Here is a 15,668-nt window from a genome sequence, read left to right as displayed (position 1 = left end):
CCTACTAGGCCTCTTGAGGACTAAGCCTTATTGGTAGCTTAGCCTAGGGCACAATGCCTCCAGCAGGGGACAAAAGAATGCCTAATAGGCCCATATACGCATAGCAAATCCCCTGTTATACATTTATATCACAGGTCAGAGTGGCCCAATTGCCATACCATTAATTATCCAAAAAGCAAGGAGAGGCTGTTCTATGTATGCTAAAGGCTGACAAAGGTGTAGTGGCAAAAAGATGGAAGGTTTAAAGTCAGTGATTTAATGGGAGAATGACAAAGGAAAGCATTAGATTTCTTTCTTTGTTCAACTTTAATGTCTGCACAAGAAGAGCATGGAATATCTTCATGTGAATATTTGAAAACCAGTGAGAGACTCTTTCCCCACAGCAACAAATGGGAAGATACATACCACACCAGTTTGTTAAACTGTGTCGCATTTATCAAAGCAGAAACAAATGTGTTAGCTTTCTATAGCCCCAGGGAACACTGTCCAAGTTATAGGACAAAATCATTTCCACGAGATTAGATGGATTTTCTTCTTTAAGAAATGGGTGGGGGTGGAGAGCACATGGAAATGATATTAATATCAGAGTTGGATCACTTTACAAGATTTGCATAGCCATATGCCACCAAGATACGAAATGACACGGTTGCAGATTAAATCCTTAATGATTGATATTACAGTTCCTATGTTCTAAGAAGAGAATGAAGTTCGGAAAACAGCTTTTTTATTGCTACAAGAATTGGGAAATATTGTAGAGTCCACATGTTCCCTTCCACAGCTTCACTTTTTGCAAGATAATAGGCTGATGAAATGGTTGAGCAGTCACTTTCACTAGATTTTATTGTCCATGTTAAGGACATTTCAGCAAAATGCAGGTCAGTCCAGAGAATGCCTGAGATAAATATATCATTGGCTACTATGGAGTTTAAAATATAGTACTAGATGTCCCTCCAGTAATAAAAGTGAGATCCAGCCACCTACAGTATTATTGACCTAATTTTCATTGTAATTGTACTGTATCTGGGAGTTATTTCTAGCATTTAAAATACTTCAGAAGGAACTGGAATATATTGTACAGTGTATATTATATACCTGATCTCCCAAAAACTATTGTCCATAATCAGGATTATTGTGGTCAAGTGGTACATTTACTAGAAAACTAAGCTTATATTAGAAACTGCCCTAATACGGATATTCAGAGAAAATTGGCTTGTTGGAAGATGAAAGTACCACTGGATGGAGAATATGGTGATCCATCATGACTACTGCATCTTATAGCAATTCTGTAACTGGGTATTCATAAACAAGCCTATGATTTAGGTCAAGAATCCTATCCAATAAAAGATTTCACATCTGTCTGGGACAAGTGAAAAATATCAGTTACCATACAGTAGTAACTAAAAATGGTCTAAAAGTGTGGTTCTTCTCTGGAAAATTGCATCCTAGGTTTCACACTAGCTTTCCAGATTAACTGTGCTGTTTCATGTTAAAAAGATGGTGGTTTTGTTTTGTTTATTTCCTAACTAATAAATCTGCAAACTCAGTCTGGGATCTGAGAATCAAGCACAGTTCTTGTCATCTCATGCATCATCATTATTCATAAAGATTCTGAAGACCATATTGCTCCCCTCAGTAATAACTATGCACCTTCATCATTGCCTCCAACCGGTTTGTGATTAGAACTTAGAAAACAATTCTGCTGGTGGTCCACAAGAAGGAACAGAAACCTGCTCTCATAGATGTGTTGTCTCCACAGGGCTAACAGGAGTAAAATTCAGTCTAAGCTTATCAGGCCTGAGTACACATAAGGGACAAATCTGCTGAGGAAGAAGGTGCCACTTTTAATGGCAATGATCACTTTCCAGAGCAGGATAACATTTAAAGACACTTTTGAATGTCAAGTTACATCCTTTTCTATTCTTGATTAGGAAACCCTGAACTAGTGACTACAATTGTGAAGTTCCTATAAATGTTATGGGGTTGATTTAATACCTTCAGATAACAAGAATTTGGCAGTTATGGTTTAGAGTTAACAGATCACTATTAAAAATCCAGAGGAGAACAGAGGTTCACTATCTTATTTATCACTTACTTTACCATTGTCTATGAAATATGAGGTCACTTACATTTTTGTGTGACCCATTCCGAATGCTGAGAAATCAGGATGTTCATCTCATAATTTTTGTAATTTATTCAGGAGAAAGGTCCTCTTTACACTCTGATTTTACCTCATTTGCATAAGAATAATAGAAATGTTGTCAGGAATCCAAAAATATACACTTATAGCAGAGTAATACAGGAATGTTCAAACTTCATTTCAAATGCCAAAGCACTTGTGTTACTGCATATTTATAGAGGCACTCAAATAATAAGAGGGATGAAGAGAAGAACAACAAGCTCTAGGGATGGGGGAAGCAGCCAGTAAAATATAGAAGCAAAGCAGAGGAGATATGCAGAGATGAAGGAAAAAAGCTTATGCGGTGTCAGAGACCTATTCAACTAATGCACATTCTTAAAAGATCAGTATTATTATAGGCAGGGCTCATAGCAACAACTATTATTAAGGTTGCCTGACACATCCCATTATAAAACCCCATTTTCAATAACTTTAACTTTGCAAAACTGTAGCCATCTGAGCTGAAGTTTTCTGTGCTGGCTGACTGCCTCAGGCTGAATTTTATTGGAAATTTTCAGCCAAAACAGTTCTGTCATTTCTGCAAATGAGGCTAAGGAAAGAAGTGTTGTTTTGCCAACGTTAAGAAATGCTGGTGGACCATTTCTTTGAAAAGCTTGATTGCCTCCATAATTTGGAGCAGGGACCTGAGATTTGGCAGAAAGCTGACCTTTCCATCAGGGATGTGCTTTTTTTGCTTTCTTCTTAAAAATCCACCCAAATCTGGCCAAGTTATAAACCTTTGTGGGGGAGGAAATATTTTAAATTGCAGTTTGTACAAGCTCAATAGAGACTTAGATTTTAGCAGCTAAATTCCCTGCAGATTCTGCCTGCACTGGGATGTTCAAGCCTGGGGTTGAGGAGGAATTTCCCTACAATTGCAGTTCTGGGCTGCTGGGTCAATTCCAGGTCTGGATCTGGGCACCAGAATGGAGAGCAGAGAGACTGCCTCTCATGTGTTCTCAAAAAGAAAAGGAGTACTTGTGGCACCTTAGAGACTAACCAATTTAATTTGAGCATAAGCTTTCGTGAGCTACAGCTCACTTCATCGGATGCATACTGTGGAAAGTGTAGAAGATCTTTTTATACACACAGAGCATGAAAAAATACCTCCCCCCACCCCACTCTCCTGCTGGTAATAGCTTATCTAAAGCGATCAGCTATTATAGATAATAGATATAGATAATAGATAAGCTATTACCAGCAGGAGAGTGGGGAGGGGGGAGGTATTTTTTCATGCTTTGTGTGTATAAAAAGATCTTCTACACTTTCCACAGTATGCATCCGATGAAGTGAGCTGTAGCTCACGAAAGCTTATGCTCAAATAAATTGGTTAGTCTCTAAGGTGGCACAAGTACTCCTTTTCTTTTTGCGAATACAGACTAACACGGCTGTTACTCTGAAACCTGTCATGTGTTCTCAGTAACACTCTTGCTGGGCCCAGGCAGTGTGGCGGAAGAACCTGCCTAATTCAAATTCAGGACCTGCACTGCAGGGGGAGGGGAGAAAAAACTGGACAAGAAGAGAGTGGAGACAGACTTGATGCTGATGGGGGAAAGATGGAAACTGGGACTGGAAAGTCAGGCTCACCATTCCTCTGTGGTCAGCAAATATCTATGAACCCCATTAGGGCAGCGTCCTATCCCCTCGCTACAGCTTATGCACACAGAGGATGAAACCAGTTACTTCATTAGCTCAACTGGAAAAGGTCTGTGCAGTGGATCTAAAGGCTCCAACCCAGCTGATGATCCATGTGGGTGTCAATATGATGCCAAAAATTGGGTATTCCATTATGTAAGTTTGCTTTTTCAAAACCTAGGAAATTATACACACACAGACACACACACACAAAATACATTAAAAGATCATTAAGGTTTCAGTCAAGCACACGAAAATTAGGAAATGCTGGAATCAAGGTTGCCTGTGTAATCTTAGGGCTTGTCTTCACTACCACGCTAGATTGATGCAGCTGCACCAATATAGCGCACCTGAGGAAGACACACCAGGTCAACTGGAGATCGGTCTTCCATCAACATAATTACTCTACCTCAACAAGAGGCAGAAGCTATGTTGAGGGGACAGCATCTCCTGCCAACATAGCGCTGTGTAGACAGCGCATTAAGTCGATGTAACTTATGTCGCTCAGGGAGATTGTTTTTTCACACCCCTGAGTGACGTAAATTACATAGACTTAAGCAGTAGTGTAGACAAGCTCTTAATGTGCCCTCCTTGTGTTTTTCATTACAACACAGTCTTTAATGGCATGATCATTGATTTTTTTCCGACAGGACCCCTGCCTCATTCAGTTCAGAGGATGAGCCTCCTCTGGGAAGGAATCAAGGTTCTGTACTGAAGGAGACTGTTGCCTGCAGGACCCAGGCTTTATTTGCTGGAGAAGTTGGAAGGTGTGTAGTCAGTGAGGCAGGAGATTGCAGGAAGAGATAAAATAATCTCATGATTAAGTTGAATGATGTGGTGGAGAATGCTGCCTTGGAGAAGTGGATTCTATCCCTGCCTCTGCCACAGAGTTCCTACATGATGTTATGCAAGTCAGTTAGTCCAAACTTTGCACAGGGGGTCACTAATTGTGTAGTCCTCATTTTCTGGGAACCTCACTTGATACTCTGGGGTCTGATCTGGAGAAGTGCTGAGCATTCACAGCTGTAACTGAAATAAAAAGGAATTGTGCTTTAAACTTATTGTTGCTTGTAACGGGGTCAGCTCCTGCCTCTCACAAGCACCCCCTTCTGGTCGGGTGTGAACCTGTTATTTCTTAGTTTGGAATGGAGTGGCAGCCACCTATCACACGCACACCGCCCCCCTGGCCCTCCCAGCCAATGATTTCTTTGGTGGGTCTTCACTGACTCAGATCTCTGGCCAAATCTCTCTCACTGCCTGTAGGTGGAACAAACAAAACCCCTTCGGGTGTCTACAGTCTCTACCTTCTCACAGCCTGGTATGGGACTGTGACGGGTCTTGCACCACAGCGGCCCTTTGTGGCAGGGGTGGATGGGGTGTCGGGGCCTCACCACTCCTACGTTCCCACGCCCGTCCTGTAAGGGCATTCCAATGTAGCCCAGTGGCCGGTCTCCCTGCGCTCACCCCTTAGTCAGGGTAGAGGGACCTACAGGCTTGAGTCCATGTGTCGCCCCGACCATCGGGTGGTGTGGCCCGACGGCCGGGTCCACATAAATCGCTCCCCATGTTGGGACAGTGCGGCCTAGCGGCCGGAGTCCATACAATCCCCCTCACAAGGGGGTAGTGGGCACTAGGCCGCACAACACACCGAGCATCAGTGCAGCTTTCACGCTGCCTGTCTCTAAGATGCCCCTGGGTCACTTCCTACCATCAGTGTCACCTTCTCCACTCCTGGGGGGGGGGGGGGGTCCTCTGGTCAATCCCCTCCAGTCGAAACCTCCATCTTGGATGTCGGGTGCATCCTGGCTTGGCTGTCCCCTGAATCCGGGAGTTTTGGCTGTCCCTCCCCTGGAGCCGGCGGTGTACCTCCTTCTCCTCCGGTGGTCAGCCCAGACTGAGCACCTTTGTAGGCTTTTATACTTATTCCTCAGTTGGAGCATGCCCAGCAGGGCTTCCAGGGCGGGACTACCTCTGCCAGGAAGGAAGGTTAACCCCACGATACCAGTGCGGGGCCACTCTGCCCCGTCACAGGGACCAACAAGGCTTCCTTCCCGGAGATGCTGCCTTCTATAACAGTTGAACAGGGGTCCATCGTGATACCGTCAGTTGGTGTGTCCTTTTCAATAGCCCTCCCTGGGCTCAGTCTCTAACCAGACCAACAGGACCCACTGCTGTAAACTTGCTTGGTCTAGCTAGGTTCTGGGCTCAGTCCTTGCTCAATCCCCACAGCCAGCCAGGAGCGCATTCTTAGCTCTCTCAATCTTCGGCAGCCCTCCCTAGGCTCAGGCCTGGCCTCACTGAGTTGTCTGTGGTCCTGCTGCTCTTCTAGCCAGCCAGAAACTTGACTTTTCCTCTTCCAGCTCCAGGCAGCAACTGATGGTGCTGTTGCTCCCTTTTATATGGCCCTCCTGACCCCAGATTGGCTGCTCCAGCAGCCCCTCTGGTTGGCTGCCTCCCCTGCAGCCACTCTAGACTGCCTGGAGGACTACTTTTCTTCTCTTTTCTGGGGCAGGGGGAGGCAGAGCTGTGAGGCCTCCAGCAGGGGGCCTCTGGACCTAGTCAACCACATCACATTACCCCTTGATCCTAGCAGTTAGCCAATATTCAGGGCCTAGAAGGGTTGTTTCTGCTGAGAGAGGAAATTGATGGTAGAGTCATGTATATTCTTTGATGCAATCCTGTTTATTTACAAAGTCCTGTTTCCCTGAAAACAGTAGAAAAATGACAGGTGGCACTTTCCTTGTTCAGAAATCCAAATTTACCTTTTCAGCAAGTTCTCTGAGGGGAAAAAAGAAATCACTCTCTTGGCTTCTTCTCAGAGCCAGATGCATCACATCTTCTCCCACTAGAGAGACAAGGAGTAATCTCTTTTATTGGACCAACTTCTGTTGGTGAAAGAGACAAGCTTTCATGCTACACAGAGCTCTTCTTCAGGTCTGGGAAAGGTACCAAGAGTGTCACAGCTAAATACAAGATCAGACAGACAGTTTAGCATAAGTAGTTAGCACACATTCCAAGGAATAATTCAAGGTGAAGTGTCCTGTTAACACCTCTGCAGTCATAGGACAAAAGGGGATTAGGGGATTACAGATTGCTGTAATAAACCATCAGTCCAGTGTCTTTACTGAGACCATGATTGTTAGAGCGTAGCTAAATTATGAGTTTTAGTTCCTAGGCTCATCTTTTGAAAGGGTTGTACAGGTTTCCCACTATCTGCTCACTTTTCTGCTTACATACATACACTTTCATAGTTGTCTGCAGTGTTGTTAGTCCCAGGCTATTAAAGAGACAAGGTGGGTGAGGCAATATCTTTTATTGGACCAACTTCTGTTGGTGAAAGAGACAAGCTCTTTGTAACCCAAAAGCTTTGTCTCCTGCACCAACTGAAGTTGGTCCAATAAAAGATATCACCTACCTTGTCTGTCTAATATACATAAATACATACTCTCTCATACACACACACATACACACCCACCCCTGCAATCAACAAATGTGTCAACTCCTGCATTTGCATTCAGTCTTCATGGAAACCCCCCTGGCCACATGGCTCTTTGCTTCACCTCAGGCTTTGGAATGCAGGCCCCTGGCTTGGGAGGTAATGTCCCTTGGGAGGCATTGTCTACTAATTCAGCTATCACTAAACTGCGGATAATTTAGTCTGAATGAAGGGTGCTTAGTACACTCCTTTACTTTTACCAGGTCTCTGACTGATGGGTGCCATTAACAGTTTCTAACATAACACTATAAAGTGCACAGGCAATCTTAACTCTGGCACTTCCTAATTTATGACTGCTTGACTTTGCAACCTTAATAATGTTATTTTAATGTAGTTTTTGTGTGTAATGTATTATATATAGTTTGCAGTACTACACTTGATAGGGAGGAACCTAAATAGGACTCAGCCATCTCTCAGGAAACTAATTTAGCCTAATGGCAGCGAAAGGAAACAATCACTGTGTAATCAATTAGTATTAGCAAATATTTTGCTTAATGGGGGAAAATATAGTTGGTGATACGAGACTACTGTACTCACCTCAACTCTGCCATATTCCCTTATCTATTTATTAGGAACCTTCTCTTTTAAAACTCATATAAGAAATTATTTCTGCTGTGAACAATTCCGTTCATCTTTAATAAAATGTTAATAACTAACCAGTGGAGGAATGCTAAATTCTGGTCTTTTAATACAGATGTTACCATATAGAATTTTTTTTAAAAAAAGAATAAACTGAAATGGCAATGGTCATCACTGAAACTTTTGTACCTCTGATAGGAACAGTATTTTTATACATTTAAAAAAACCCCTCTCTTCTTCAAATACAGCTGCCTAATCAACAGGCCACGTCATCCACTGGGGTGACCCGACTCAGAGCTTTCAACACATACTTCCTTCAGATATAGCTTGATTTTTAAGAATCACTAAAATAAACAAAGTTTGAATAAATTCTGTTCAGTCATTTTCTAGTTACATTCTTTGTTCTTTTATCCCAAGCCACTTCAAAGTGAATGAATACTGAGGGACTCTGGCGTGCTTTCTTGTGACTTAAACCTGCAAGGACTTCATAAACCCATCAAACTTCTTAAGGATTTTAGGGAGTCTGAGATATCGAAGATTCAGAAGACATATAATCATGAGGACTGAGCACTGTGCTGAGAGCCCACTGCGTCTGTGTTCTCGTGCCACTTTTGCAACTGACCGATGTCAATAATACTTCACTATAGGGTTGCACTAAATAGGTAAATATGAGGATCCCCATCTTACAGAATCTGAAGTGGAGAAATTAAGGTCTTGTTTTGAAGAAAGGCTGAGCACCCAAAATCGCAAATGAAGTCAAATGGGAGCTGCGGGTCTGCAGCACCTGTGAAAATCAGGCCTTAAGTGACTTGCCCAACATGACATAGTCAGTATCAGAACCAGAATTAAAATCCACATTTCTTGGCTGTTTCTTAGTGCTATGGAGTCACATGGCTCTGAGTCCTATTCCTATTCTCATTCTTCTGTGGCCTCGAGGAACCTCCCCTTCCTCCACTCCACACCACCAGACTTCAGCTCCCATGACCACATGTAAGTGTCACATGTTCTGCATAGTGCAGGTGCTATGATATGGGTCTTAGCAAGTCCATGGCAGAGCAGCTATGCCACACAGTGTTCCCAAAGCACACTTGGCACTTATGTGCTTTTGACAAAACCCATGCCCAAGAGATGCAGACTTCCTAAGAGCAAGAAAAGTCAACTTGCACTTTAGAAACCCCATGGAGTATCCAAGGCTTGATATTTTTTAATTTCTACTCCGTACTAATAACAGGCATCAATTCTCACCCAGGGAAAGAAAATAGTTCCAAAATCGTTGCAGTTAGAAAAAGAAGAAAAGGTTAGCGTTATTTGTAACAAATAAAGCTTCCCACTCATTTCTCTCAAACACCTGATTGGATCCACCTCAGCCTTTCCAGAAAAAATAAAACTGTACAGTAGCCTAAGATTTACATCTGTTATATTTCAAGTTAATTGGTTTAATTTTGAGGAAGTGGGAGGGGGTGCGAGAATGAGGAAGAGCATAGAAATGGCCTGCTAGGTCAAACTCAGTATCCAACTAGTCCAGTATCCTGTCTCTGATAGTGGCCAGAACCAGAGGCTTTAAAGGAAGGTATAAGAATCCTGTAGTAGGCAGATTTGGAATAATCTATCCCCATGGAGGTCTCTTCCTGATCTTGACGTTTAATATCCCTTCCAAATTTTTTGTTGTAAATAATTAGTATACTCTGGCTATTCTTGATATCCATATAAATAACCAATCTATTTTTTTAATGTTAAGTTCTAGGCAATGAGTTTCTGTGGCAATCTTTAAAACCTTTTATCAGTTTTAAATTTCCTATTTATTTTATTTTTGAGGGGGAACAAAAACTCCCAATCTATCTTCTCTAGAGAATTCATTATTTTATATTCTTTTAGCATATTCTCTCTTACTTGACTAGTTTTGAAAATAAAACAACCCCAATTTTTTCTCTCTCTCTCCATATGAGAGTTTTTTGAAGCCTTTAATTCTTTCACGTTGCTCTTCTGTGAGCTCCCAGTAAGCTCTGCAATACAGGTGAGTCGCATCATACGCGCATTTAACTTACGTGAATTCAACTATACACGCTTGGCAAAAAGAAAAATAACAAGATACCTGTAACTAGTGCAGGCGATTCCGCCCACCATTCCATTCAATGAGCATATGCTCCGGAGTGAGCATGAGATGGGAGACATAAATCTGCTGTTCCCTTAGTCGATCTCAGTTCCCGCGTGCCTCTCATAGTGTGAGCATCTCACTACGCTGAGTGTGATTCTAGTGTTTAAAGATACTGTACATATTTTTCATACAACATGGCCCCTAAATGCAAGCCAACTACTTCATCTGGTGCTCAACCGAAGAAACGGTGATCTGTTCCAATGCTGGAGGAAAAACTGGCTGTGTTGGACTTATTGAGAGACGGTATGTCGGTCTCCAATGTGGCACGTAAATATGGCCGCAACGAATCTAGCATCCGTGCCATCAAGATTCAAGAGAGAGCCATAGCATCAAGTGCTCCAACAACTGCTAAGGTGACGAGCCAGGTGCATGACAACACTTTAGTGAAGACTGAAAAGGCATTAAACTTATGGCTGGAAGACATAAACCGTAAACGTGTGCCTATTGATGGCAACACGTTGAGAGAAAAGTCTCTTAGCCTCTATGCGCTGTTCAAACCTCCCGCTGAAGAGGAACAGCCATCTAATGAGAAGGAATTCAAAGCCAGCCAAGGTTGGCTTAACAGTTTTAGGAACCGCTTCAACCTCAAAAACGTGCAGACTACTGGTGAAGCTGCCAATGAAGAGGCAGCAAAAGCCTACCCCGAACAATTAAAGAAAATCATAGAAGAAAAGGACTATCTTCCAGAACAAGTTTTAAATGCTGACGAGAATGGGCTCTTCCGGAAAAAAATGCCCAACTGCACTTACACTTCAAAATCAGAAAGACAAGCCCCTGGCTTCAAAGCAGCTAAAGACCATGTGACTGTGTTGTTTTGTGGCAATGTGGCTGGGCATTTAATAAAGCTGGGTTGCTCTACAGGGCTGCAAATCCCTGTGCCCTAAAAAGCAAGAACCAAAATCTTCTGCCTGTGTTCTGGCAATCAAATAAAAAGGCCTGGGTGATGGCAGCATTATTTCTGGATTGGTTCCACAAGTGTTTCTTTCCCGAGGTCAAGCAGTGCCTCGAAGAGAAAGGACTTGACTTTAAAGTGTTACTGATCGTAGACAACGCTCCTGGCCACCCTGCAGCACTCCGGTTTGCGCAGAATGATGTTGAAATTGTCATTCTCCCCCACCCAATACCACTTCTATCTTCCAACCTCTCAACTGAGGCGTGATTCGCTGTTTCAAGGCCACCTACACGAGGCTTACGTTCTCACAGATACATAGCGCTATGGATGCTGATCCCAATTTTAATGTGATGGAGTGTTGGATGTCCTTCAACATTGCCGATTGCATCACTTATATTAAACAGACAATGGATACAATCAAGCCTGAAACAGTCAATGCATGTTGGTGAAACGTATGGAAAGAATGTGTGAATGATTTTAAGGGTTTTCCGACCATCGACAAAGAAGTGAAATGCATTGTTCAGGTGGCCAGACAAGTGGGTGGTGATGGCTTCGTTGACATCCTTGAGGAAGAAATTGAAGAATTAATTGAGAGCCATAGGGAAACTTTGACTAACGAAGAGTTAGAGGAACTGATGAAAATAGTCTACAGAAGACGAAGATGACGACGACGAACAGGAAAAGCCAGCAAGTTGGAATCTTCATAAATTTGCTGAAGTGTTCCAAGCAGCGAAACACTTGAATGATTTAATTTCTGAATACGGTCCCTCTATGGAACGAAGCCTCAAAATCACATGTCTTATTACGGATGATTTGAGACCATATCAAGAAATGTTTGAGCAGCTCAAGAGACAACAGCGACAGTTGCCGATCACCATGTTTTTCAAGCAGCTGATGAGCCTACACAATCAACTTCTCGAGCTGAACCAGAGCCAACCACTTCATCTATGACTCATAGAATCATAGAACCATAGAATAACAGAGTTGGAAGGGACCTCTGGAGGCCATCTAGTCCAACTCCCTGCCCAGAGCAGGACCAATCCCAACTAAATCATCCCAGCCAGGGCTTTGTCAAGCCTGACCTTAAAAACTTCTAAGGAAGGGGATTCCACCACCTCCCTAGGTAACGCATTCCAGTGTTTCACCACCCTCCTAGTGAAAAAGTTTTTCCTAATATCCAACCTAAACCTCCCCCACTGCAACTTGAGACCATTACTCTTTGTCCTGTCATCTGCTATCACTGAGAATAGTCTAGATCCATCCTCTTTGGATCCACCTTTCAGGTAGTTAAAAGCAGCTATCAAATCCCCCCTCATTCTTCTCTTCCGTAGACTAAACAATCCCAGTTCCCACAGCCTCTCCTCATAACTCATATGTTCAAGTCCCCTAATCATTTTTGTTGCCCTTCGCTGGACTCTCTCCAATTTCTCCACATCCTTCTTGTAGTGTGGGGCCCAAAACTGGACACAGTACTCCAGATGAGGCCTCACCAATGTCGAATAGAGGGGAACGATCACGTCCCTCGATCTGCTGGCAATGCCCCTACTTATACACCCCAAAATGCCATTGGCCTTCTTGGCAACAACGGCACACTGTTGACTCATATCCAGCTTCTCGTCCACTGTCACCCCTAGGTCCTTCTCTGCAGAACTGCTGCCTAGCCATTCGGTCCCTAGTCTGTAGCGGTGCATTGGATTCTTCCGTCCTAAGTGCAGGACTCTGCATTTGTCCTTGTTGAACCTCATCAGATTTCTTTTGGCCCAATCCTCCAATTTGTCTAGGTCCCTCTGTATCCTATCCCTACCCTCCAGCGTATCTACTTACTCTCCATTACCCAAGCTCTCCATCACCTCCGTCTCCTGGATCGACATCAAGCCCTAATGACCCCCTGTAATTAAAAATACAGTACTGTAAAATTATATTTTGCATATGTACTCTTTATTATATACTGTACATTACTGTATACATTTATACATATTACTGTACAGGGTTGTATACACAAAACCATGTACAGTATACTATACTTTGTGGGCAATTTAAGGGATTTTCAAGGGTAATTTTGACTATACGCGATTTTCACCTTACGCGCTGACTTTAGAACCGAACACCTGCGTAAGATGCGACTCCACTGTATCCTTTTTTGAGATGGGGTGACCAGCACCTTTCTGTGAAGAGTTTAGCTTCTCACTGGTACAGAGATTTAAAAAAATCAGGAGAGGAAATAGCCTTTAGTGGAGTATGTGGGGTTTTTTAAAAAAAATTTTTTGTCATATATTTGATCTCCAGCTCTCATTTTCTTTCTGTCATTGTCTGCTAAGGTTTCACAATGTCTGCAGCGAAGTGAACCTCAAAGTACCAGCTGGAAACTGACATGCAATGAACACCGGTAACCACTTACAAAAGATTTTTTTTTAATGTGGTTGTACTCGCCATCTCAAATAAAAGACATGCTCCCTCTCTCATATTTTTCCTCTATGGCTCACTAAATCAAATATAAGCAAGGTAGGGAAAGGGAATATCATTCTGGTCCTCCTGACTTTCCACTAGGCCATACATTTTCTTAGAAATGGTTACAAGCACCACCAGTACTGAGATGGCTGAGCCAACTGCTGATGTGTCAAGAGGTTTCATTCAGAACTGAAGTTCTTTTCAGAACCGAAATACCAAGTCAAGGGGGAAAGGGAAGGCAAGGGCTCAGTCAACCATGTAAATGGATCAGAAGAAGCGAATTTGATAGTGTCTATTCATAAGAGAGAGGGAGAGGAGAAAAAAAGAGAGTAATTAACATCTGCTTCACCAAGCCTTTTGAAGTCCCTATATGTGCTACAGATGACAGTAGAAGTTCAGACAAACCAGTTATATTTTAAAGATAGAGTACCGCAAAATAAAGGCTATACAAACAAGTGCAAGAAAAAGCGACAATGACGACTCCCCAACATGACACTTAGCACTGTATCCTTGAATACGTTAATCGTCACTACAAGAGGAGGTTTGTGGAGGGATTGTTGTCAATTATTAAATACAAAGTACTTTGCTACATTATTTATACTGAGGTCTTTCAGATGACATCTGGTCCTGTCTGTGCTATGAGGACATTAACTGTCCCATGACACTTTTTGTGAGACTACTCTAACTTTTTAAAGATGGAGAAGAACTATTAGATCTTCCAGTCCATTCCCCAGCCAGTGGATTGCAGAAAGCTTTGTCTCCCTCCTTCACTGCTGTAGAAGATATTCTGTTTAATCATTTTCCACCCCCAAAATAGCTGGAAGTTATGAGGGAAGCGATTTCCCACTTTGTGTCCTTCTACGCTCATCATCTCAAAGCCCTTTTTCCACATGACTGTATGAGCCTGGAATCCCCTTCTTTACCCAACCTGCCATGTCTTCACCCTTCCCTCCTGAAAACCCCTCTTTCCAAATGCCTAGGAATACTAGAGCTCCCCAGGAAGATGTGTTAATTAACATGACAAAAAAGTCTTACACACTGGGACACATCAGGCTACAATCCTGACTGAAAGAAAGGGAGTACTTGTGGCACCTTAGAGACTAACAAATTTATTTGAGCATAAGCATGCATCCGATGAAGTGAGCTGTAGCTCATGAAAGCTTATGCTCAAATAAATGTTAGTCTCTAAGGTGCCACAAGTACTCCTTTTCCTTTTGTGGATACAGACTAACACGGCTGCTACTCTGAATCCTGACTGAGTAGTTGTGTCACCTCTGCCCTCTAACCTAGGTGCCCTTACAATGCCTTGCTCATGGGAGTTGGGTAAACTGTGCTTTTGGGGAGGCTAGCCCACAGGCCCCATCCCTTCTTCCCGAACCCCACCCCCTCATAACAGGAGAATCCCTGAGGGTCCCTCCATGACCAGAAGAGCCCAGGCCTCCCCACCCCAGCCACACTGGGCTGCCCCTCCCCCAGTGCCACCAGCCGCTGCCCCCACTCCCCACCAGTGCTGGGCCAGCCCCAGGTCCCGGCCAAGCCACCTCACTCTCCCGCCTGCCACTGGCTCACTGCATCCCTCCTCACTCCCCTGCCCCCAAAGAGGAGGAACACTTGAGCAGCGGGGACGTCTGGAGAGGGAGGGATGGATTGGAGGACTTATCACAAGGCAGGCAGGCAGCAGTAGGCAATGGGAGCCTCAGGGTAGGGGCAGGGACACCGCAGTCCAGGTGTCCAGCGGCCCTGGACAATACAAGTTTATATGAAGTCTGTTGTTTCTTTAATAGAAATAATATGCACACAACTTGCCACCCCAAATGCAGTTTCCCAAATACTTCAATTTAAACACACTGGATTTGATAAAGCAATAAAACAATAAAACTGCAGAGAGAGATTTTAAGTGAGTACAAGTAATGAGGCACAGAAGTCAGAAATGGATACAAGAAAAATAAAAGATAAAACACTACTGGTGCCTAACTTAATAAACTATATCAGATTCAAGCAAAGTTTCTCACCATGTGCTTTCAGCAGTCTTCCTGACCAAACCCTAGGTCAGGACTCCTTCTCCCAGAATCAGATGGAGGATTCCTTTGTCACTTCAGGTGCCATGAATGCAATGGGCATGGGAGAAAGACGGTGTCTTGAGGTGTATGCCTGTTCCTTTTTTATAGTTTCAGCCCCCCTGGTGAAAAACATTTCCAGGTGGGTACCAGCGGGCAAAAAGTCTATGTGAAAGGATGTTCCGTGCTGCTGCTTTTTTCTCACGTATTTGAGCTTTGTCTCCCCTTCC

The sequence above is a fragment of the Chelonia mydas genome, chromosome 10 (genome assembly GCF_015237465.2).
Source record: "Chelonia mydas isolate rCheMyd1 chromosome 10, rCheMyd1.pri.v2, whole genome shotgun sequence".
Taxonomy (NCBI): domain Eukaryota; kingdom Metazoa; phylum Chordata; order Testudines; family Cheloniidae; genus Chelonia; species Chelonia mydas.
Note: the sequence above shows the minus strand (reverse complement) of the source record.